The sequence below is a fragment of the Ictidomys tridecemlineatus genome, chromosome 13 (genome assembly GCF_052094955.1).
Source record: "Ictidomys tridecemlineatus isolate mIctTri1 chromosome 13, mIctTri1.hap1, whole genome shotgun sequence".
NCBI classification, from domain to species: domain Eukaryota; kingdom Metazoa; phylum Chordata; class Mammalia; order Rodentia; family Sciuridae; genus Ictidomys; species Ictidomys tridecemlineatus.
This window is the reverse complement of record NC_135489.1, coordinates 55,341,650-55,368,911: the sequence shown is the minus strand read 5'-3', so window position 1 is coordinate 55,368,911 and position 27,262 is coordinate 55,341,650. Positions and strand designations below refer to the sequence as shown.

Here is a 27,262-nt window from a genome sequence, read left to right as displayed (position 1 = left end):
ATTTGTAATCTGATGTGCAACCCCACCCATGACTAAAGTGAGAACAAGGGGTACTCAGTATACACAAGAACTAACGCAGCTCATCTCTTCAAGTTCACTAGGTCACCAAGTTCCAAGTTCACACTGTTTGAATTTTGACAGCCATAATTTAATCAATGCACTTACATCATTTGCCTGTTGCTAATCACACTTGTTAACTCTATCATATTTGCGGCATTTTGACCCAAATTCACAAAAATGGAATCCATTTTTCCAAAGTGATTTATTAAAATAAAATGTAAATGCCAAAATTAGTAACAAACTACAGAATTCAAAATAGTACACTGAACATACTATTAATAGAACAAAAGGTACAATGCAAATATTCAATATAAGTTAGCATGTGCTGGTAAAAGAGTTACCACAAAGAGTGATGACTTCATAAATTTTTCCAAAATAGAGAATGTACAAGTAAGAAAACAGATGAATACCTGAAAATCAAATTTGACTTGGACCACAGTGAATCTGCCTTGACTCCTTAGGAAGCTATCATCGAACTTTTATAAAACAATGGCAAATTACAAAAAGTTTACAAAAGTTTCAAAGTGGTATCTCAGTAATCCAATGGGGACTGTCCACAGCAAACATATTAATTTCTTCAATATACCTAATGAATATTGTCAGAAAAGAAAGAAAAAAATCCAACCCTAAATTAGAGAGACACCATTCAAAACTGTTATCCTCAAAGGGGAGAAAAAAGTAAAATTCACACTCTGAGAAGCTCTTAAACCCACTGCAAAGTTGATGAACCACGTTGTGCTCAGGGGGAAAGCAGAAGAGTCTACTGGAAAAATTTCAACATCAAATGGCACTGCTGACCACCTATCTAACACCAAAATACAATAGCAATAGAAAGTCAAAGGAACTGAACAGAGAACAATTACTATCCACAATCCCTGCCAGCAGAAACCCACTGTGTACAGAGTCAGGGAATCCGCTCTTAGTATATCTGTAGGTCACAAGAGAGAACTGCTATACAACTTAGGTCTTTTGACAGAGCAATATTTTAAAAATGTGTTTGAGTCTCACTTTGTAAGCCAGGATATAGACTGGGAAAAGTCCTCCAAGGTCAATCCTACTGGAACCTTGACCAGAATTCCACCATGGAGATCAGAGCTGCACCTGGCTGCCACTCTACCCCCTCATTTCTTACCAGGAAACAGTTGTCATGGGGCAACACAGGGTCAGAGAGTCCTTTGCCAATGCTATTTTGAGGTCTCTCCCACATTAAAAATATGAAGAGTTGACAAGATATGATTTTAAATTGTGTTATTTTAAGTGCTTGAACATATTAACACTTTAAATAGTAAACAATGATAATGCAATATAATCGTGTTATTCACTAGTTAATAAAATACATTAAAATATTAATTCATGATCTTCTGTAAGCAGTTATGATCCAGCAGTGTGACACAGATTTGGCCATAGGAGAAGTACATTTTATTGTCAATCTTTTTTCACATGCCTCTATGCTATGAAGTTTATACTCTCTTGAAGATAACATTGAAAGCTAAATATGAGAATCGGGCCCTATGGTCCACCCTCACCCCATACATTAAACAGTTTTGGTCACTATAACCAAAATACCCGACAAGAACAACTAAAGGGAGGAAAAGTTTATTTTTGCTCACAGTTTCAGAGGTTCAGTCCATTGTGAGCCAACTCTATTGCTCTGGTCCAAAGGTAAAGCAGAACATCATAGGAGAAAGGCATGATGGAGGAGCACTGCTCCATTCATGGCAGCTAGGAAGCAGAGACAGGAATGGGGCCACAGGGCAGATAATGCCTTCCAGGGTACACCCTTAGTGACCCACTTCCTCCAGCCATGCTCCACTGCCTACAGTTACCACCCAGTCTGTCCATTCAAAGTAAAATGGATTGATTAAGTATGGCTGTCACAATTCAATCATTTCACCTCTGAACATTCTTGCCTTAATACAGAACTTTTGAATGATATCTCATCTCCAAACCATAACACCCCATAACACTCCCTGGATAGAATTTAACATCCTAATCTTCAGAGCCTGATTTAATGGCAATGCAACCAAATTTTGGCCAAGTTTTCATATGACCACATTTCTAGTGGAAAAAAAAATGTAGGAAGAAGAGAAAATGGCTTTGCTATAATGGAATGCCCTGGCCAGTAACAGATGGCACAGGAGGAGACATTCTATGGCTTCAAGCAACCAACTCAATGGCATGTTTCAGCAATACACTCTACTATTGTGGATGGCTTGCCACTCTATAACAGGGAGATAAAAATAAATCCACATAGATGTTAAGATAATTCAATGGAAGAAAGAGAGTATATTGTCTGTTATATAGTGATTAAAAAAAATAGCACAGGGGCTGGGGGTATATCTCAGTGTTAAAGCACTTGCTTAGCATGTGAGAGGCCCTGTGTTCCATGCCCAGCACCATACACACATAATCAATGAGTCAATCAATCAATAAAACAAACACCCACAGACTTAACAGAAATTTATTTTCTCACAGTTCCAAATACTGGAGGTCCAAGATCAAGGTGTCCTCATATGGCCTCTTCTCTGTGTGCACATATCCCTACTGTCTCTTCCTCCTCTTATAAGGACATTGTCTACCACCCTAAAGGATTCATTTTAACTTAATCATATCTTTCATGATCCCATCTCTAAATATAGAGATTGCAACTTTAGCATATGAATTTTAGAGGTGGGGGAAACACAGTTACAAATGAGTCTGTTATCCACTTGAAAAACAAAGTAAATGAACTTAGGCTGCTACTTCACCATATGCAACAATGAACTCAATCTGTGTTCTAGACCTACGTATGCTTCATTTAGAAGGAAAGTGAATGTAAAACTTTTAGGAGAAAATGCTCCTGGTCATGACCTATAACCTCCAAAGCATAATCCATAAAAGAAGAAAATGATTAACTGGACTCCACACCAGACATTATGCTCAGCTCTGTACCATGTTCTTAACATTGATAACAATTTTATGATATGAGTCATGTTTCCTCCATTTTACTAATAAGAAACTCAGGCTCAGAGAAGTTAAGTAACTTGAACAAGGTTTTAGTTAAGAGGTGCTGAAATCAGGGAGCTCTTAACAGCTATGCAAGTGACCACCTTCTTACTAGGCATGCTGTGGAACCTAATTAGAAATCACATCTTAATACTTGAATAAAAGCTAAAAAAATTATTTTCTAAAGCTAAATGCAACCAAATTGTGATCTGAGAATCTATTAATTTTCTGCAAGTTGAAATATTCAAATGTCTAATTTTCAGTTGTAGGTTATTTCTTGATTGGATCCTTGTTATAGTCTGTAGGAAGAAATATCAAGGTCCTTATGCATATAACTTGATAATAAACATTTTTAATTATTTAATTGGCAGGAAACTGTTTTAGTTTTGCAACTGAAAAAACAACTTTTCAAAATTATATAAAATTGTGATTGACTTTAAAAAAATGTGCCAGTGATAGTAACTGGATACAAATACTTTGAGAAATACAGGCCTATGTAAAGAGATGTCAGGCCTGTATAAAGAGAGTCATGGGAATTTAAACACATATATTTTCAGAGAGATGGTAGACAGAGGAGCAGCAAGACTGCCCAGCACTGAATAGTGAAAAACAGAAGGAAAGGCGATAGAAAAGCCACAGGATTCAAATCTCTGATGGTTTCCTCTCTGGAAAGAAAAGCCAAAGTATTCTTTATACACCCTCATAATAAATCACTTCTCCAAAGCACAAGGTTAAAACTGAATTAGATGTAGAACACAAGACCACTATGAAGAATGATCTACAAAAATTACAATGATGTCATCTATAAATATCTATTGGTATCAATTGCTTTAAATTATGGGTTGGTGTTTTGGTTTATTAGGAAGATCCTTCAGATGTATTAAAAATCTGTTTACTTTCAGTATTGATTTTTTTATAAATATATTATCCAGAGAGGTTATATACAATGATTTCTCTGGAAAAGCTGACATTTATTCGATGATGTTTGCTTTACTGAATTAAGTAGCAATATATGCTCATATATCTTGCTGTACCTGAGAAATTATCTTATCAGAGTTAAAAGAATATCTATTTTATAGAAATCTTAGGGTTTGGTTTAATAAAATAGAGCTCAGAAAAGGATCTAGTTGTCTAAGATCCAGTAGTTACACTGAAAAGTATTCCTAGATTTTTTAAAAAATATTTTTTAGTTGTTGATAGACCTTTATTTATTTATTTGTTTTTTGTTTGTTTGTTTATATGTTGTGCTGAGAATTGAACCCAGTGTCTCACACATGCAAGGCAACTGAACATGCTTAGTCATTTTGGGTTGTTTTAAAGGTGATGCTACTGTTTTTTTAAAAGGTAATCATCATATCTCATTTTTAGTAATTTTCTCCTATACTAATTCCTAGGACCAGCACCATGACCAGGCTCTAAGGCCAACAGTGACAGAACCCTCCAGCTGGTCAACAAATGTTCTTTGATTCCTCCTCCTGGACACCTATACTGAACTATACTCCTTAAACTATGCCCTTCTATGCCCAAGTCAGGCCCACAGAAACCTCCCACATGAGCATCTGTGGATTCTCTCCTCTGCCACATAGATGTCCCCTTCAGAGAAATCTTGGAGAATATGTTGAAGATGACAGAGTGGGTTCAACTTGGCTGGCTCCCAACCCAGAGACCTCCCATTTGGAGCCATTCTGGATGTCTATATGAATAGAAAATAAATGCCAACAATGGTAAGGCACTGACAACTTAACAGTAATTTATCACAGCATGTAGCATTACTCTGACACAAACATTATTGTATTCTATAAATTCTTATAAAAACAGTTTTGTTTTCTTTAGAAAGTCCTTTCATCTTAAAATAAGGATCTAGACCACAGGACCTACTGAAATCAGATGTGTTCTATTCTAAGAACTCATTCAATAACTAGATAGACATTTATGAAATAATCATTTCATTTGCTCTTAGGAAAACTTATGAGGAAAATGAACATGGCTGGCATGAATGTAATTCATGACTCAGCTTGGAACACGACACATCTGTAAATTGAGTCTTCAAATTACAGAGAAAGTCTTATAGCAACCAAAAATAAAAATTAAAATGACAAACTACAAGCTCCCTTGATTTTGGTCACAATTCATTTTTTACTTCTTTGTTTCATTAGTAAGTTATCATTTTGTGTGTGTGTATATGTGTGTGTGTGTGTACACACTAACTTATTTTGGTGGCCAAAATTCATGTCTGATTCTTAAAGAGTTCACAGCTATTCCCATAAATGACTTCAGTACATTACTCTTATTTTCTTTTTAATTTACTGGAGGAAAGTTGATTACAGCAGAAAGCATTGGGTTTGAGAATATGAAAACCAGTAATTTTTCCCAGGTAATGGGTAATAATAGTAAGAATGGCAATAAATACAACAAATGGCATGTCTCTAAGGGGCCTTACAACAATTATCATCTTTGAAAGGTTTTACTGGGTTTGTCAAAGAGAAAGTCTTAAAGATTCCTTTAATGTACTTGAACTAAGTATAAGGTAATCAGGGAGAAAAGAAAACAAAACTCACCTGAATCTGGAGATGGCTTGAAACTAAAGCTATTTTACATTTCCTTCCTCTTTGTGTTAGTGGGCATGCAAAGAGGCAAATGAGGATAGCCTCTTTCCACCCTTATACTAAGCTCATAAATCTGTGATCAAAGTTTACTTTGCTGACTGAAAAAAGATCTGACCTCTGGGATTTACTCTGAACCAAAACATTGGCAGGACATGGCCTGTGAATGGCTCACATGGGATTTCAATGTATTCCCTTAGAGTTCAGAGAATTCTCTGCTCTGTGCTTTGCTGTGAATATGTCATTAAAGAAAATATTGTCTTATCTACTGGGGGAGGTCACTAATGATGAAGACCTTATGCAATGCAAGAATAAATAACTCCTAACTGGCCAAAGGAGGGGAGGGAAAGAAGTGCATAAGGGCATTTTCATTAGTTCATTAGCAACACCTGACCCTGCATCTTAACTGGAAGTCAAGCACAACATGTAGAACAGGGAATAGTGGCCCCAATAAAACAGCAAAGAACTGCAGGTCTCCATCTGCTGGGGGACTTAAGGAATTACCCAAATAAGAAGGTATGGCTTTGCATGAGACTTATCAAAAATCATATTAAAGAGAAATTAAGAAAATACTACCTCACTTCAGGGATAAGAAAATGGGACTGCTCATACTAGTCACAATTATGATTTTTACTACTTAAACACTGAAATGGAACAACATGTGATTTCTCTTTTCAGTGTCAGGATCAACAATGTTTAAATCAAATAAAGGCATTTAATGAAGATATTCTATCTCAGTGAAGGCAATGCCTCAATTATACTTGAGAAAGGAGAAGGATGTACCCTCAGTGTTGTGGCAACCTCTGCAGATGCCAGCTACATCAACTGGGCAGATGTCAACTTCTGGCTCTCTTAATTACATCCCTCAAATCTTCTGAGGCAAGTCCTTGTTAAAGTGTTCTCAGTCTGCTAGGGACTCTCCAAATAACATATTCATTCTGAAGTGAGTCCCAGACTTCAAAAACCACCATAGCGGGCAGCCAACTAGCAGATGATTAATCCTTAGCAAGTCTATGCTACTTCATAAATTTAACTTTCTTTTCTTCCAGTCAGTGCATTATTCCATTTTAATACTTGATTCTTCAAAGTCCTGGGAACACTGTATGTAATTCCTCCAAGAATTTCCTAGTCTTGTAGGAAACAAAAAACAGTGATTGTCCATAGCAGATACTTCTTTAAGTATGTATTTTTGAAAGGAGAATCAAAAACCTAGAAAGGCCATCTGCTTCTTTCTTCTTCCTCAAGCTTAAAGATTAACTATCTATAATTGCTGGATAAATTTTTATAGATCACCAGATTCCCTGGGAACCTTACCATAGCTATATTAAGATAATATAGACAGTGTTTATCTATCATGCATTTTAAATATTAGCAAATCCTGATAGAAATCATATCTTCATCTTTGGAAATAAATGTGTAACCTGACATAATCTGCCTATTGATGGGAGACACATGACTTGTAAAAATCCCACCTGTGGGATTTGTTATCAATTCATAAGCAATTTCCATCAGGCATGATTTCTAAGTCTCTCTGAAATGCATTTAGTCATCTTTATATCATTTTGTCACTATACACTTCCTCATAAAAGGAACTAAAATAATTTTATCATGACAATATATATGACAGTTCCACAGTTAAGATTCTCAGAAGGAGCACCACTGAATGAATTTAGATAGGTTCATTCATATATAAATTTAAATAATTCACTTTGTCCAACCAGCTGCTGCTCAGAAATCCTATACTCAATTCAAATATATGAATATTAATCTGAGTTTCAAATTTTTCTAGAACAAATGATTTCATAAACTCAGCCTTCATAGGATTAAGAATACTCATATGCAGTTATGTGGCTCTATACAAAGTAATTTGTGTGTATATTTCATCTGATACTCTAGTGAATAGGCATTTGCTGGCATGAAGGACTACCTCTCAATAAAAGAAATGAACTATTTATGTTGTCTTTAATCAAAAAGAAAAAGTGAATTATAATATCCAGGAATATTCTTTTTGCAATGTTTCCAAAATCTTTTTTTTCCTTCTTTATTTTCCTTCCTGACTCCTCTGAGCCTTTAACTGTAAAATATCAAAGTAGGCACCTCACTTAAGGTGGCGCCTGCCAGTGGTTCTCCAATTGTCAGGGGCCAGGGACCTCTGAAATCCCTAAGGTCCTTTTATGGAGGTCATAAAATCAAAACTATTTTTTATAATAATAAGACATTATCTTATTTTACTATTCCCATTTCATTTTCCACTGCTCACAAGTATACTGCACTTCTCCGATCTCAATGGAATGGGTGCTCATGTATTCTTGCATTTTTAACACTTTGGTTGTGATTTCTGGATTAACAGAAGACAGCAATAGATAATACCCATATGGTTCTTTGGATGTTTTAACATTTTAAGGGCACAAAAGAGGTCTTAAGGCCAAAAACCATTCCACAAACCACACCACACTCTAGTGGCACAATACAATATATTTCATTTCTCACCCACCTACTGTCGTCTATTGAATGCGTGTGAGTGTGGAGGGCAGAGGAAAATCATTTCCACATCTTCCTCACTTTAGTACTGTTTTAGTCTATTGTATCACAGAATACCACAGACTATATAACTTATAAAAAAAGTTTAGCTCCTATAGTGCTAAAAGCTGGGAAGTCCAAAGATATGGCTCATGCATCCGGAGAAGCCTTCTACCTCCTTCATAACACAGCATGAAAAGAAGAGACAAAGGAGCATGTCAGTTTGAGTCTCTCTTCCTTCTCTTACAAAAGCACTAATCCTATGTCAGGGCACTATCCGCATAATCTCATCAAACCCTGATTTCCTCCTAAAGGCTCCACCTCCAAATAGCATCTACATATGCATCTAGGGATTAAAAATGAACAGGGACATTCTAATGAGAGCAGGTATCCAGGCTAAAAACTTCTCAGTGCTTCCACAATTGCCAATGCAGGACAAAAGCAGAGAGAGCATTGTGAATCTCAGCCTAGTTCTAGAAGCTTCTAACTGAAAGTAACACATGTCACTTCCACTCACATTTCACCAGCCAAAGCAGGTGTTTCCATGTGTAAATCAAAGACAACACAGATACACAATCTTTCCACATTTAGAAAGTGAAGGCTGAAAGCAGCTATCCAACACCACTAACTCCCATGAGGGCTACTTACTCCCATGAGGGCTACTAACTCCCATGAGGGCTACATTTTGAGGTTACTAATCTCTTCCCAGCATTTACTAGAAGTTATTCACCTGTAAGACTCTTAACAGGCTTCATAGCACACATTTCAGGAAATACATAGAGTGATACTATTTAATTATGCATTGCATGTGTGATAATTTAAAAATATATATATTTTTTATTTAAATTTTCCCCCTTAACTACTGAGAAATATCCACAGTGAACAAAATATATTATAGTGCATGCTTGCCAAAACTAGTATATAACGTTGTATAAAATGGGCACTCTTAAGAGCCTCTGTTTGGCCAGTGCATAAAACCAATTATTTATAATAATTTCTGCCATCAACAAATGCCCCACACCATTTGATAAGAGCAGGACCCTGATCAATTCAAGTAAATTAACATTCCTGTCTGAATGGACTCATCCGGTCCAAGTACAAATTCATGTGTCAATGGTGGAAAGGCCCAATGACCTACCGACTGAAAAATACAAACTGTATCATTTTGTTTTCCAAATAACAAGCATTGATTGCAGTGCTAGAAAGGTCACTTGTCATCAGCTCAGTCGTTGACCTACTGGCAAATTGCAGCCTGTCACTCCACAGTAAGCCAGGCCCATCATAGGAACTAAGGGATGTTTGATTTATAGAGGACAATTAGAGAGGCAATGCCATTTTCACAAGGTGTGCATTCAACAGGATGAAATCCTTTACAAGGATTTCAAAATTTCCCAAGATGACCATTCAAAGCCCCATTTCAAAATATTTACTTAAAATGTGGTGGTCTGAACCCCATGTATGTCTTCCAAATCTTATAGTAAGGATTTCAGTATCTTAAACATTTTCTATAAATAACAAACTGGAAAAATTACACTTTCAAGTTTCCTAGAATGAATTAGGTGAGATATAATTAAGAAACAACCCTATATTAGAGAATTTAAAACATACAAATAAGGACTGACCATTTGAAAAAGAAATTTCCATTGATACTCTTTTTAAAAGTGCTACTGTATTAATATGCTATCCCACATTCCTCACTCAGACACTTACAACTACATAATCAGTTGTTTCAATTTGTCCACCCACCAGATAGAGGCATTATGATTGTCCAGCAGACAATTAATTAAATAGCCATATTTATTTCTCTTTCAACCACTTAAGCTTTGAAATATCGTGTTAAGATATAATTTGTCACAATCTCTTAAATAAAGTATTGCTTAACTAGGCATTAAAGTCCACTTATTTAAGATAATGATCTGTACAATCATTTACTACAGTTTGCCAAGAAATTTCATATGAATTTTTCTGTGTTCAGAACCACATTATAGACAGGATATAAATGCATGCAGAAAGGTATCTAAAAATAAAATTTAATAATTCTTTATGCACCTTCTTACAAAGTTTTAGCTAACCACCAAAATATCTACCAATAGGATAAAGATCTTTATACTTGAGATATCCACTGAGGCATAAAACCACAGCATGAAGTATTTGTCCTATTTTAGAAAGTCCTAAAATTATATATCCCTGCATTTAGTCCCTCCAAATCAGAATTATATAAGTCTGCTGGCTCCTCTAACACTCTCTAGTAATGACCAAGAATTATCAAGATATACTCAGAAAGGGAAGTCATGATGCAACCTGGGTTTTGGAAATATAAATATTTTCAATTCGAGTTGATAGAAATAGCATTTGACTAAAATGCATTACTGGCAAAAAATCACACTGGCATGGCCCAAAATTGGTATGCCTCAATAGAGTGCCTGTTTCCCCACATTCCACTGCAAGTTTTCTTTGGCTGCAAAAGTACAAAAAAGATGAGAAAGTATAATAATTACTTATCTACTTCTTACCTAGACTTAATTATTAACATCTTAACATTTACATGTCTTCTTTCTCTCTAGACACTCACAATTGCTTCTCCACAGTCATCCAAACACTTATTCCTTCATACTTTGGTATGAAATTTTCTAAAGATAAGGTATACTCTAACATATTCATGTGGTTTTATAGTACATATTTTTTTAATCAGATTTCCTTCCTACAGCTTTTCCTAATATAATCTTTATCAGAAATTCTGAATTTTCCTCTTCACATAGTTGAATATGTTCTTTTCTCCTACAGAAATGGCAATCCCTTCTCCTTGCTTCACATCTTTCACAAGCTCAGCACAGTCTTAAGTCTCTCCTCTGGCCTCTCTTCTCTTCTCCATCGAGGTGGCTAACAGCTCCCTGAGTCACCTGCAATAGCCCAGGGCATCCCCACCCTTCCTGGTCTTTAGACAGGATGGTCCTCTGTCTACTCTTCTAACCTGCTCCAGCCTCACTCCTCATGCCCTTGTGCCCTCTTTTGAAGCTGCCTCCTCCTGGAAGCTCTCCCTGCTTGCCCTTGCCCCACTGGCCTCTGTCTGGGTAGCAGGCTCAGAATAGCTGGATGCAGTTGCCACAAGAGCATTTCCTTGCCACACCCCTTCTCCAAGACCTGGAAAATGGGGTACTGGTTTATCCCTAAATACCCAGTGCCTAGAATTATGACTTGTACATGACAGGTGCTCGGGAAATAATTTCATTTTGTCCTAGTTTGAAGGTTAACATAACAATCCAAGCCTAACAATTCTTATTTTCACATATTTAGCTATTCAATTTTTTGGATAGAAAGTCCCAAAGGTACTTCCGGGGAATCTTTCAATGGCTTGGTCTGACAGAATGAGAATGGAACGAATCTGAGCCCTCAGGCTACCCAGAATTTTCCAGGCCTTTTCCATCCTGGCTGTCTGCAGGAGGCTGCTAGAAAGCCATCTGCTGGAATTCATTCACCTGCCAGTGGGCTGTGCCAACTGCATGACCATGGTCCACCCCAAAGATGCCTCCTCCCCATAAAGAGAGCTTCTGTGGACTGTCTTAAATCCAAGAGGCAAGTGTTTCTTAGCCCCTGGGCTTTCTAGTCTTTGAATTAATTTTTTTTAATTAGCCCCATCCCCACTCCATGCCAACCCCCATGGCTCACTGCAGTTCTATTAGGAATCTGTGCTCAGAAAACTGAGGGACTGTCCCTCATAACCCACTGTCCCTTTTCTTGACTCATTGCCAAAGGGGGCTCTTCCATTCCAGTAACCAAGCCAAACACCAGCACTTGTACCTCAAAGGCCAGTAAGCAGAACACACAGGACCTGAGTTCCAATCACATCTGTAGTGTGCTGGTTTTGGTCCATGGATAATAACTGTCCCACTTCGTATCACTGTGATCCTCACCCGTCCCACCCTCCTCTACTCAGATGCTAACTATAAGACTTACAGCATCAGTCATGAATGGCCCATCTGTTTATTCTAATACTTGGCCTCATATAACTCTTATGAAGTCATTTCATACAATTTTACAGGGAATCAAGCAAGAAATGAAACTATTAAAATGCATATTTATAAACATAGGCTAATCTGTATACATTTTAGCAAATATTTAATATACAGCTCACCACTATTCTTACTTTTTGTGAGTTTCCCATCTGCCACCACAAGAATTTAAAAGAAATTTAAAGGAAAACATTCATTGAATACTAGACATAAACTAACAAAATAAATGATCATATATAATGCAATGGCTTACATTGGCTTCCATGAAACAGTTAAATATTAAAAATCAGAGCATCCAGGTGTGATGGTACATGCCTATAATCCCAGCAGCTCAGGAGGCTGAAGTAGGAGGATTACAAGTTCAAAGCAAACCTCATCAACATAGCGAGGTCCTGAGCAACATAGGGAGACACTGTCTCTAAATAAAATATAAAAAGGGCTGGGGATATGGCTCAGTGGTTAAGTGCCCCTAAATTCAATCCCTAGTACCAAAAAAAAAAAAAAATCAAACAATTTTGTAAACCATTTTAGTCTTTATCTCTGAAAAGTTTGGCATATAAAAATAGAATCACTAAAAATATTATGTTTAGTGAAATAAGCCAGACTCGGAAAGACACTACTGTATGATTCTACTTACATGAATTCATAGTGACAGAAAGCAGAACAGTGGTGGCTAGGGGTTGAGGGAAGAGGACTATTGTTTAATGGGTATAGATTTTCAGTTTGCAAAGATGTACACGTTTAGGAGATGCATGGTGGTGCAAGATATGTAACAATGTGAATGTACTTAATGTCAGTAAACTATACACCTAACAATGATTAAAATGGTAAAATGTGTGCTTTGTATATTTTACATCGACTTTTTTTTTAATGAGGTAATGTGAAATGTGATCCATCACCTCGGACCCATCTCTGAGACCTGGCCCAGTAGGAGCCCTTGCACACCCCACTCCCTGCACAACAGCAAGGAACACGCTTGTTTACACCCTTGAAGAAATGAGGACACAGTGTGCCTGGTGGTGTTGAACTAAAAGCTCCCCAGAGAAGACTGACCTGAAATGATTTTTTTTTTTCTCATCATCTAAAGTTATTTTTCTAAATTCTGTAACTTAGAAACTCCTGACAGAATACAGCTCCAGTCCAATTTCTTTCACTATGTCTCATCACTTACCATTTAAAAGCTAACTGAAAATTCACTCTAAGGCTCACCAAGGTGATCTGAGTAAGATTTGGGAGGAAGAGTGACTAGATTACATGTGGATGTCAGGCAGGGGCTAGGTACACAGCCCTTGAATGAAGAGTCAAAAATAAGTAGTTCCTATATCCCAGGTTCCGGGACTGAAAACATACAGTCAACTAAAATAATGCTAGATCCAGTGCTCCCCACTCAATCATTTTAAGTGTTAATTTTTATTGTAAAGACAGACTGGTCATTAAAGGAAATGATAGAGCAATTATCTCAAATCCACCATCTTGATAAAAACAATAAATATTTTAAGAGAATTCTTTCAACTTTCGTAATCTATTCAAAAATTTTATGAAGACCTATAAATTCTGTTTCTTATTTGCTGTATTGAGAAGATAAAATAATCCTTTGGCACAAAGTGCCTACTTCACAGAAAGTCAAAATTAAGCTGAATTCACACCAAATTGCCCTTTGAAAATGACTTAAAAAGAAGAAAAGGACTGTATTCCTTAAATATTCTGCTGGGCCAGGGATGAGGATGAGTTCCTGATTTGGATAGTGTGGTCTTGTCTGGTCAACAGCCCTGGGGCAAATTCTGATTATCATCCCAAGTCTTCTAGGATCCTGCCTGATTTGATCCCTACCATTACCAGCAAAGCTTACCCTTTGCTCCTGCCCTATACTCGCCTGCATCACAAAGCCACCTGGCCCTGACTTGTTGCAGGTCTCTGCCCACAAACTGCCTCCTCAGAAAAGCTGAACCTGTCTGCTGGTTCCATGGCTCCCTAAGCTCTGATCCAGATGCAGCTTATCCTCCTGGCTCCTAGCACAGCTCACTATTACTGTACATTCTCTCTGCTTATTGGTCAACTGCCTGCCTCCTTCCTGGGATAGAACTGGTGAGAAGACAGAGACTCATCTGCTGTAACCCCAGATCCTACAGTCCACAGTCATCTCCATAAACATACATAGTTATCCCATGCTGCCTGTGGGAACAATGACACCAGAATCCATGGATGCTCAAGTCCATTATATAAAATGGAATAGTATTTACTATGCACATTATCTCATATACTTTAAATCATCTCTAGATGACTTACAATAACTAATGCAATGTGAATGCTCTGTAAAGAGTTGTTGTATTGTTTAGGAAATTATAACAAGAAAACAGTCTGTACAAGTTCAGTAAAGATTTTATTTTAAATAATCTCACTCTGCAGTGGGTTGAATCCATGGATGTTGAACCCAGAGATGGAAGGAAGACTGTATTACTAATATTTTACACATAAGGAGAGTTAAAACTGAGACTATTAAGAACTTTCCCATGGTCAACTGCTACAAAGAGGTAGAGCCAGCAGCTGGCCAAGGTGGGGCATGCAGATAGCCCCCTCAGTGCTCATTTTGAGAAGATCCAAGCATACGCGACAGGATGAAAGACTATGCCCTTCACTAGATGTATGTACTTACATGGGAAGGTCACTCAAGGACACTCAGAAGAGCAAAAACTGGAGGCTATTTTTCTCGCCAATAAGCCTGGGTCAAATTTTACTTCTTTGAACTTCAGTTTTGTATGGTATAAAATGAGGATAATGACACCCAGTTTCTCAAGACCATCAAGGACCAAATGATATAAAGCAAAGAAGCCAAATTTGTCAACTGCTAAGTGTCATCTGTGTGTACAAGATTACCTTGTTTCCTAAGACTGATTGATCTGAAAGTCCTGTGCTGCCACATGCTGTGACTTCAGACTTTTTTCTGTCTTTGCTCTTCTTCTTACTGTTTTAAGGAACAGAGCATATATAGGAAAGCTAAATCTGATATTTTATGTGCTACATCTGATGAACTGAATTTTTGATTACCTTTTAAATATTCACTACCTCATTAATAAATGAAGATAAACATGGTTTACAGCATATGATCATGTTTGCCCATCCAAGAACACTCTAATCAGACTGAGAAGGTCACGTGCTCTGGGAAAGGCATATTTATTTGCTTCATTCAGTGAGGAATCCCAAGCATCAATAACAATGCCTAGCACATAGCAGGTGTTTAATAAATATTTGTAGAGTGTTGACTGATTGAAGAAAAAATGAGATAATTAGACAACTGTCTGAATATTCAGTGCCAAAAAAATATTTCTCACTGGATAGGCAGTGAAATTTAAGGGGAAGAAATCTTTTCAAGCTCATAGTTGTCTTTCCTTCATTACTCACTAAACCCTCTACAAGTTCTGAAGCATGAATATATAGGGAAGTCCTTCCTAGCATGAGGAAAATATGTGCCTGATAATATATGTGCACCAAAAGAGAAAACTTCAGTTGCTTTGACTGTCAATCTATCATTTTTCCCCAAATGTGAAGCTAATGCTAAACAAATATATGTAGTCGTTTTTCTATTTTCTGGGTCATTACACTAAGAGTACATACTACTGCTCTATCCCAGCCTTTCTGTCTGCCTTTCATATAGGCACCTACATACATGATTTGATCCTTAATCATAGCATCCCCATGAAAATGAGCAATCTCATCATGCCTAACATATAAAGCTAAGTATTGGAAAGCAAAATGAACTAGCTATAATTTCATGCCATAGCACTTAGAAGAATATTAAAAGAATTGCCTTTTCCAAGAATTAGGATCCAAATTCACTTTTTAGAGGTTCAATATTGTAAGGGGACAATGTAAAGCATAAATAAGTATTCATTCTATAAAATATCAAATAGCTATGGTTATGAGCTACCTTTACATTAACACTATTGGTAAATTTATTGTTTAAATTTTTTTCTGTTTTTTAAAAGAGGATCACATTTTCTATACAGAAGATATAGATCTTTCCAAATATCAGTTTTACAAAACTTGAGTAGTAAGGTACAAATATTCCATGGTAACAATACACATCAACCACTATCAAATCAAGTAGGCGATTTAACATCATAAAATACTTCTTAGTCATTACTTAATCTATGTGATTATTATACAATGTGCTACAGTGTAAAGAGGGATAGAATTCAACAGTACTTACAAAATGTATCAGGATATTATTTGGATTCTTAATCAAGGTTCTTGTGCTCACAGTAGTAATTCTTATGATAAATTTTAAAAATTTTTGAGTTGGGTTTATAGCCCAGTGGTAGAGAGCTTGCCTAGCATGTGTGAGTCAGTGGGTTGGATCGTCAGCACCACATAAAATTAAATAAATAAAATAAAGGTATTGTGTTCATCTACAACTAAAGATATTTTTTAAAAAAATGTTCCCCATTGCTAATGCAGAGTATCAATCGATATGAAATTAACTTCACTCTTATCAATAAAAGAGAAACTAGGTTTGGCATAGTTTGCACATCGAGAAAGCCTTTATGATTCAGTATAATCTACCATGACATACATGTTGACCTTAAATATAAATATTTAAATGAAATGTGGTATTCACTTCCCCTAAATATGTATTGCCAGAGCTAACATTACTGACTTAGAAAACTATTGAGTCAGGTTTTAGAAAGCTCTATATTGTATTTAAGTTGTTTAAAATGTGATTAATAATAACTTCACACATTAAAATACAGAGAAACAAATCCTGTAGCATTTGACTTAAAACACTGGAGCACTGATGTCAGAAAGGACACAGAAAAAGTAAAAAACTAAAAATTAAGAAGAAAAATTTTAGTCTCCAGCACTTTTAAATTCAACTTGATGGATTAACTGTTAATCAGAATCACAGTAGTAGAACAAAAATTTTGGCATTAAACAATAAAAAAATATAATTTTCAATACACGGGATTTTAAGAGGAAAAACAGAAAATCCTTAATCCTGTTTATTTTCTTTGATTTTAATAGCCCAATGTTTGGAAAAACCTACAATTTGAACATGAAAGAAAACGTGAGGAAATGCCTGTATGTGAACAATTATAATAACGATTACAGTATGAATACAGAAAATAATGACAATATATAGCAAGACTCTAAAAAAAACATTCTAGGCTGAAGCTAATCTAACCAATTTAAGAGAGTGGTCACAGAATTTCTCAGAAAGGGCCACACTAAATATAATAGGTTTTGTGGACCAGTCTCTATCTTAATAAGTCATTTTTGCTCTTACAGCTTAAAATCAGCCACAAATGTATTTAAACAAATTAGCATAAGCAAAACTTTGTTTATGGACACTGAAATTTAAATTTCATGTGTCACAAAATATTACTATTCTTTTTAAATTTTTTTCAACCATTTATAAACGTAAGTACCATTCTCAGCTTGTAAGTCATACAAAAATTTGGCAGCCGGCTGAATCTGCACAGCAGGACATAGTTTGCCAACTCTTGGTCTAAAGCATTATAGAACCAGCCCACACATGAGAGACCAAATACACACTTGCACACACACAGGAAAAAGTCCAACTATATTTTAAATGAACATTTAAATAAAATTAAAGAACTCTATCGTTATATTCAATTTTGACACAGCTTTACCCTGAGAAATCTTTTTAAAATTAGCCTTCTGGTTTTGCATGAAAGGACCAGTTTTGGAATCTGCTTTTGAAAGGAATAAATTACATTGCACACATTAATGGAAAAAGGAGAAGAGGAAGAGAAGAAAAAAAAAAGAAGAAGAAAAGAAAACTCTTGAAATTAAATAGTATTTAAAACTTATAGTTATATATACATGATGGAAACTCAGTATTAAAATCATACATTAAGATGGTATAGGATGAATATTTATCCAAAATGTTTTGAACCAGAAGTGTTTGGGATTTGGGATTTTCTTGTATTTTGAAATATTTGTAGACATGATGGAGTATATCTCGGGGTTGGGACCCAAGTCTAAACATGGAATTCATTTATGTTTCCTGTATACCTGTTAACACATAGTTCAAATGTAATTTTATACAATTTATGGAACTGTACTTTGACTACAATCCATCATATGAGGGCAAGTGGACAATTTTTCCAATTGTGGAGTGATGTGGGTACTCAAAAAGTTTCAGATTTTGAATTGTTTCATATTTCATGTTTTTAGATTAGGAATGCTCAACCTGTGTATGTAAATTCATAAGATCACATGTTCTTATTTCTAAGAACATTGCTTAGAGAATTTAACTTCTTACATATCCGGTTATAATACCCTGGGCTTACACTAAGAAAACTGCTCTAAGAACACTTCCAACCTGTCTCACAGCTAGTTATGTATAATCTTAGGTTGTGTAGTTATTGTAGTTTTCTAACTTTTTCCCAAGTAGGTAAAAGTTCATTGAGAGAAAGAGTCCTTTCTTACAATCCTCCATCTCTAAAAGTAATTATCACCATATTTAGCATATGTTAGGGGTCAAAATTACAGTAATTAAAGTTTATTTAATGAAATAGTAGAAAGAGAAATACCAGTGTTTGCAAGCATGTATTATGGCACAAATGTAGTCTGAGAGAACCTCTATTGATTATCCAAAATCGCATCTGCACCCATCATTGAAAGCATAGCACAGGGGTATAGATAATGCTAGTGTTAGTCTTCATTTACACTCTGACATCCAAACATCCACACATCCAAACAATGAGCTGCACCTTGTGTGTGTTGGGGGGCCGGGGATAGGGGCTCATGGAAGGGCTGGGGTCTGGAACAAACTTTCTGTAACCACCAGGAATCAGATGAATTGATGAAAGTGTTAGAAGATGGAAAACAAAGACCTCATGCTGCAAAGGCTTAATTTAACCAGAAGTTAATCTACTAATCAACAGAAATAAAATAAAACAGAACACTTAAATGCCCCCACTTTATCATTCCTAGGCACAAAATCCATCCAACATTAAATATCTGTAAAGTTGCTTGACTGTTGTTCCTTCTACTCTCTCCCTGATTGTTTTACAACACACCTGGCTTTTGGTATTTATTACCATTTGTAATGGCCACTGCAGGTAACTCATTCTGTTGAAATTTAAAGAGTGGACTATTTGGGGCTGGAGTTGTGGCTCAGTGGCAAAGCGCTTGCCTAGCATGTGTGAGGCACTGGGTTCGATTCTTAGCACTGCATGTAAATAAATAAAATAAAGGTCTATCAACAACTAAAAAATATATATATGCTCCGTGCTCCGCGCTGCCGCGCCCGTAGCATGTGTTGCCGCATCTTAAAAGAAAAAGTAATGATCATTAAAGGAGATCTGTCGACAAAGACTAAGCACCGTGTCAAGAAAGGGGCCTAGGTGGAGTGAATCTGTCACGACTCCAGCCAAGGTGGAGTGAGTCCATCACGATTCCAGCACGAGCAGTAAGGCTGCAGCCCCCGAGCTGCCCGGCTCTCTCGGCCCCTTTTCCTTCTCCACTACGTCTTCCCGCTTTGCTTCTCCCCCGCCATCTCTCTTCCCACGCTCACTCCCTAAATCTAGATCTCAATTTCTTTCCCCCACCCTTCCCGCTCTCTCGCGTGCCCAGTCACCCCGAGCGGGCCGAGCGGGCTGCCTCCCCTCCCCCAGCCTGCACCCCCTCCTGGCCGCCACTTCCTGTGGAGCACCTTAGAGCAGACTCTTCACCATGCAAGTGAGCCGCCTACCTGCTGAGTAAAATGGAACAGCTGATGAGTGACAATTTAAAATCTAAGTGATCCAACATGGCGGCGGACACAGAGAGATCAAGTCTCTAACCCCTTCAGCTGCGTGGGCATAGGAAGAAGTAAACTATCAAAATGCTGTTTGTTCAGGACCATTAGGCAATGTTGAGCTGAAGTGGATCTGGGGCGAACAGTCAGGCTTTCTCAGAACACACCAGGCCCGGTTCGCCTGCTTCTCGTGACTCAGCACTAACGATCCTGCTGAAATAACTAGTCGGCCCACCTGAACTCACAGAGGTAAAAGCCAACTGAGCACAATAACCAGACCCAGGGAATCAGGAGTAGCGTGGGACTAGCGGCTCAGAACTCCCAGCTACCACTCCCACCAGTGCTGACAACAGAGGTCCCTTGCACCAGTTACCAGGGGAGTTGCTACCTGAGGGCAAACAAATTCACTGGGGGTCCTCAGCCCCAAGCTCTACAAACGTAGGGTCTAAGGGAGGCAAACAGAAAGGGTGTGCCCAGGCGTTCATGTAAACAGGGCTCCCAGGAGCAGCAGACCTGGAGTGTAGCCAGTATTGTGGTGAGTGTCACAGGTGAGCGGGGCCTGGTTAGAGGAAACACAAGAGAAGGCCCTAAGCACTCAGGATTGGAGACCCGCCCAGTCTGGGAGGAAGAGCTGATGCACAGTGATTGAATCCCACCTATTGAGAGGAGAAGCTTGGCCCAGTGGGCATAGCTCCACCTACTGGAAGAGAAGTTAATCGAGCTCTATGACTGCATTTATTATTATTTTTTTTTATGATTATTATTAGTATTTTTTATTTTATTTTCATTTTTTGTTGTTGATGTTGTTGTTGTTCTTTAACTTTTTTATTAATGGTTTCAATTTTTTTTAATTCTTTTTATTTTATTATTATTACTATTATTTTTTAAACTTTAATCTCCATTTTTTATTATCATTATAATTTTTTTTGGTTTTAAATTTTTGTTTTTTTGTTTTTTCTTTCTTTCTTTTCACTTTTTTCTTGTGTCTTTTCATTTCTTTTCAATTTTCTTATTCCCCCTTCCTTGAATTCTACCTGCCTACACTCATTCTCTTTAGTGACTTCTTCCCTTCCCTTCTAATATCTCTCCTCCCAAGTATCAAATAAACTTATAAGAGTAAACAGTAACTCAGCAATCAAACAGAAAAAGAAGTAACATGAGCATAAAAAAGCAAGGAAGAAAAGGAGTACAAACAATGAAGGACAGCCTAAATATTCAGGAGGACCTAGAGTCTTCAGAAAAATGGCCATATAAAGAACTCAAGGAATACCTTAGACAGATGAAAAGGAACCTTAAAGATCACATTGAAAATGAATTACATAAACAGATAAAAGAAGAAGTTAGGCATCTTTATCAGGAGATAGAGATTATAAAAAAATCAAACAATAATTCTAGAAATGAAGGAAACGATAAACCAAATTAAAAACTCAATCGAGAGTATCACTAACAGAGTGGAGCAAGTAGAAGCCAGAACGTCAGATAATGAAGACAAAATATATCATCTTGAAAAGAGTCTAGCCAACTCAGATAGGCTGGTAAAAAATCACGAGAAAAACATCCAAGAGACTTGGGATAACATAAAAAAAACAAACTTACGAGTCATCGGGATAGAGGAAGGTACAGAGATTCATACCAAGGGAATGAGTAACCTGCTGAATAAAATAATTACAGAAAACTTTCCAGAAATAAAAAAGGAAACAGATATATAAACTGTAGATGCATACAGGACACCAAGCACACAAAATCACAGTAGACCAACACCAAGACACATTGTTATGAAGATATCCAATATACAGAACAAAGAGAAAATATTAAAAGCTACAAGAGAAAGGAGGCAGATTACATTTAGGGGTAAACCAATAAGGTTAACAACGTATTTTTCATCACAGACGCTGAAAGCAAGAAGATCCTGGAACAACATATTTCAAACACTGAAAGACAGTGGATGCCAACCAAGAATTCTGTATCCAGCAAAATTAAGCTTCAGGTACGACAACGAAATAAAAATCTTTCATGATAAACAAAAGCTAAAAGAATTTGTAGCCAGAAAACCAGCATTGCAAATCATCTTGAGCAAAACACTACATGAGGAAGAAATGAAAAACAATAACCAAAACCATCAGTGGGAAGTGCCTTGGTAAAGACAGAGGACGGGGGGAAAGCTAATCATAGAGAAACAAACTAAATTAAAAAAAAAAGAGATAAGTAAGTAATCAAACATGGCAGGAAGTACAAACCATATATCAATAGTAACTCTAAACGTTAATGGCTTAAACTCTCCAATAAAGCGACATAGGCTGGTAACATGGATTAAAAAAACAAATCCAACAATATGCTGCCTCCAGGAGACACATCTGATTGGAAAAGTCATACACAGACTCAAGGTGAAAGGCTGGGAAAAAATATACTACGCACACGGTCCTCGTAAGCAAGCAGGAGTGGCCATTCTCATATCGAATAAAATCGACTTGAAGACTAAGTTAATCAAAAGGGATAAGGAAGGACATTATATACTGTTTCAAGGAACCATTCACCAACAAGACATAACAATTATCAATATTTATGCACCAAATAATGGTGCGTATCATTCATAAAACAAACTCTCCTCAAGTTCAAGAATCAAATAGACCACAACACAATAATTATGGGTGACTTCAACACACCTCTCTCACCACTAGACAGATCCTCCAAACAAAAGTTGAATAAAAAAACTATAGAACTCAATATCACAATCAATAACCTAGACTTAACTGACATATATAGAATATATCAACCATCATCAAGTGGATATACTTTTTTCTCAGCAGCACATGGATCCTTCTCAAAAATAGACCATATATTATGCCATAGGGCAACCCTCAGTAAATATAAAGGGGTGGAGATAATACCATGCATTTTATCAGATCATAATGGAATGAAACTGGAAATCAATGATAGAAGAAGGAAGGAAAAATCCTACATCACATGGAAAATGAACAATATGTTACTGAATGATCAATGGGTTACAGAAGACATAAAGGAAGAAATCAAAAAATTCTTAGAGATAAATGAAAATACAGACACAACATATCGGAATCTATGGGACACAGTGAAAGCAGTTTTAAGAGGAAAATTCATCGCCAGGAGGTCATTCCTCAAAAAAAGGAAAAAACAACAACTAAATGAGCTCACACTTCATCTCAAAGCCCTAGAAAAGGCAGAGCAAAACAACAGCAAATGTAGCAGAAGGCAAGAAATAATTAAAATCAGAGCAGAAATCAACGAAACTGAAACAAAAGAAACTATTGAAAAAATTAACAAAACTAAAAGTTGGTTCTTTGAAAAAATAAATAAGATCGACAGACCCTTAGCCATGCTAACGAAGAGAAGAAGAGAGAGAACTCAAATTACTAACATACGGGATGAAAAAGGCAATATCACAACAGATGCTACAGAAATACAAAAGACAATTAGAAATTATTTTGAAAACTTATATTCCAATAAAATAGAAGATAGTGAAGACATTGATAAAGTTCTTAGGTCATATGATTTGCCCAGACTGAGTCAGGAAGATACACACAATTTAAACAGACCAATATCAATAGATGAAATAGAAGAAGCAATCAAAATACTACCAACCAAGAAAAGCTCAGGACCGGATGGGTACACAGCAGAGTTTTACAAAACCTTTAAAGAAGAATTAATACCAATACTTTTCAAGTTATTTTAGAAAATAGAAAAAGAGGGAGCTCTACCAAATTCATTCTATGAGGCCAACATCACCCTGATTCTGAAACCAGATAAAGACACCTCAAAGAAAGAAAACTACAGACCAATATCTCTGATGAAACTAGATGCAAAAATCCTCAATAAAATTCTGGTGAATCGGATACTAAAGCACATCAAAAAAATTGTGCACCATGATCAAGTAGGATTCATCCCTGGGATGCAAGGATGGTTCAATATACGGAAATCAATAAATGTTATTCACCACATCAATAGACTTAAAGATAAGAACCATATGATCATCTCGATAGACGCAGAAAAAGCATTTGACAAAGTACAGCATCCCTTTATGTTCAAAACATTAGAAAAACTAGGGATAACAGGAACTTACCTCGACATTGTAAAAGCTATCTATGCTAAGCCTCAGGCTAGCATCATTCTGAATGGAGAAAAATGGAAGGCATTCCCTCTAAAATCTGGAATAAGACAGGGATGCCCCCTATCACCACTTCTATTCAATATAGTTCTCGAAAAACTGGCCAGAGCAATTAGACAGAAAAAAGAAATTAAAGGCATAAAAATAGGAAAAGAAGAACTTAAATTATCACTATTCGCGGCTGACATGATTCTATACCTAGAAGACCCAAAAGGGTCTAAAAAAAAACTACTAGAACTAGTAAATAAATTCAGCAAAGTGGCAGGATATAAAATCAACACACATTAATCAAAGGCATTTCTGTATATCAGTGACAAAACTTCTGAAACGGAAATGAGGAAAAACACTCCATTCACAATATCCTCAAAAAAAAAATAAAATACTTGGGAATCAACCTAACAAAAAAGGTGAAAGATTTATACAATGAAAACTACAGAACCCTAAAAAGAGAAGTAGAAGAAGATCTTAGAAGATGGAAAAATATACCCCGTTCATGGATAGGCAGAACTAACATTATCAAAATGGCGATATTACCAAAAGTTCTCTATAGGTTTAATGCAATGCCAATCAAAATCCCAATGGCATTTCTTGCAGAAATAGATAAAGCAATCATGAAATTCATATGGAAAAATAAAAGACCCAGAATAGCAAAAACAATTCTTAGCAGGAAGTGTGAATCAGGTCGTATAGTGATATCAGATTTCAAACTATATTACAGAGCAATAGTAACAAAAACAGCATGGTTCTGGTACCAAAACAGGCGGGTGGACCAATGGTACAGAATAGAGGACACAGAGACTAATCCACACAGCTACAACTATCTTATATTTGATAAAGGAGCTAAAAGCATGCAATGGAGAAAGGATAGCATCTTCAACAAATGGTGTTGGGAAAACTGGAAATCCATATGCAACAAAATGAAACTGAATCCCCTCCTCTCGCCATGCACAAAAGTTAACTCAAAGTGGATCAAGGAGCTAGATATCAAATCAGAGACTCTGCTTCTGATAGAAGAAAAAGTTGGCTACGATCTACATATTGTGGGGTCGGGCTCCAAATTCCTTAATAGGACACAATAGCACAAGAGTTAATAACAAGAATCAACAAATGGGACTTTCTTAAACTGAAAAGTTTTTTCTCAGCAAGAGAAACAATAAGAGAGGTAAATAGGGAGCCTACATCCTAGGAACAAATTTTTACTCCTCACACTTCAGATAGAGCCCTAATATCCAGAGTATACAAAGAACTCAAAAAATTAGACAATAAAAAAACAAATAACCCAATCAACAAATAGGCCAAGGAAATGAACAAACACTTCACAGAGGAGGACATACAATCAATCAACAAGTACATGAAAAAATGCTCATCATCTCTAGCAGTCAGAGAAATGCAAATCAAAACCACCCTAAGATACCATCTCACCCCAGTAAGATTGGCAGCCATTATGAAGTCAAACAACAACAACTGCTGGCGAGGATGTGGGGAAAAGGGTACACTTGTACATTGCTGGTGGGACTGCAAATTGGTGTGGCCAATTTGGAAAGCAGTATGGAGATTCCTGGGAAAGCTGGGAATGGAACCACCATTTGACCCAGCTATTCCCCTTCTCAGACTATTCCCTGAAGACCTTAAAAGAGTGCACTAGAGGGATACTGCCACATCGATGTTCATAGCAGCACAATTCACAATTGCTAGACTGTGGAATCAACCCAGATGCCCTTCAATAGATGAATGGATAAAAAAAAAATGTGGTGTTTATATACCATGGAGTATTACGCAGCACTAAAAAATGACAAAATCATGGAATTTGCAGGGAAATGGATGGCACTAGAGCAGATTATGCTTAGTGAAGCTATCCAATCCCTAAAAAACAAATACCAAATGTCTTCTTTGATATAATGAGAGCAACTAAGAACAGAGCAGGGAGGAAGAGCAGGAAGAAAAGATTAACATTAAACAGAGACATGAGGTGGGTGGGAAAGGGAGAAAAAAGGGAAATTGTATGGAAATGGAGGGAGACCCTCATTGTTATACAAAATTACATATAAGAGGTTGTGAGGGGAATGGGATAATAAACATGGAGGGAAATGAATTACAGTAGATGGGGTAGAGATAGAAGATGGGAGGGGAGGGGAGGGGGGATAGTAGAGGATAGGAAAGGTAGCAGAATACAACAGTTACTAATATGGCAGTATGTAAAAATGTGGATGTGTAACCGATGTGATTCTGCAATCTGTATTTGGGGTAAAAATGGGAATTCATAACCCACTTGATTCTAATGTATGAAATATGACATGTCAAGAGCTTTGTAATGTTGTGAACAACCAATAAAAAAAAACAAAAAAAATGCTCAAATATATATATATATATATATATATATATATATATATATATTAAAAAATTGAGTGGACTATTTAGTGAGAGATGGCAGTATGTTATGTCAAAAGGTAGAAAAAGGGGACCAAGAAAAGATTTCTTGAGGTGTTTTTATCAGTGGAGGTCTGTCATCTTGTGACAAAAATAGAATCAGCAGCAGCTACAAAAGTTTCTTCAATGGTTAGGCTTCTTTTAAAGTTAATTTTCAAATAAAACTTCAATTAAAAGGGGTGCAATAACAAAATCAACTACCTACAGTGAAAAATTACAAATCCAGGGGCTGGGAGGGTAGCTCAATGGTAGAGCCCTTGCCTAGCCAGGTTGGGTTCCAATCTCAGCACTGCAAAGAAGAAACCATTACAAATTTTGATCAAGTGAGAAGACAACAAAGCAACTGTGAGTGTGTTTTGTGGAGAAATCAACCAGGACTAAATCTGGCATCCTTCCACCTCCCCAAGCCTCAGCTGTCCTAGCCTCTCTGAACATAGGCTGGGCACTCAACAAGAGGGAAAGTCAATACCCAAGCCTCCAGGGCAGCAAACCTGCCCTGGAAAACTCGGTGATAATAGGAGAAGCACAGTTGTGTCTGACATTTGACTAGAATGGAAGCAGGAACCGGAATTTTGAAAAACAACTTAAGTGTATCACAGATGCCACCGAAGCCATATCCGAAAGTACACACACATACAAGAAAACAGGAGACAGAGGGGAGAATGTGACCTGCAGGAAACTAGCCAAGAGCTGGAGAGGTTCTGAAGCCTATCAAAGGCACAGTGCTAAAGAACTCAGTGCTCCTTTCTTTGAA

The 27,262-nt window shown here is 36.8% G+C and overlaps 1 protein-coding gene across 9 annotated transcripts in view; it reads right to left on the bottom strand.

The window, feature by feature from the left end:
* The window catches only part of Ptprm (protein tyrosine phosphatase receptor type M), an 807,906-nt gene that overhangs the window by 605,647 nt on the left and 174,997 nt on the right, over positions 1 to 27,262 (bottom strand). The gene's annotated exons all lie outside the window — the stretch shown is intronic.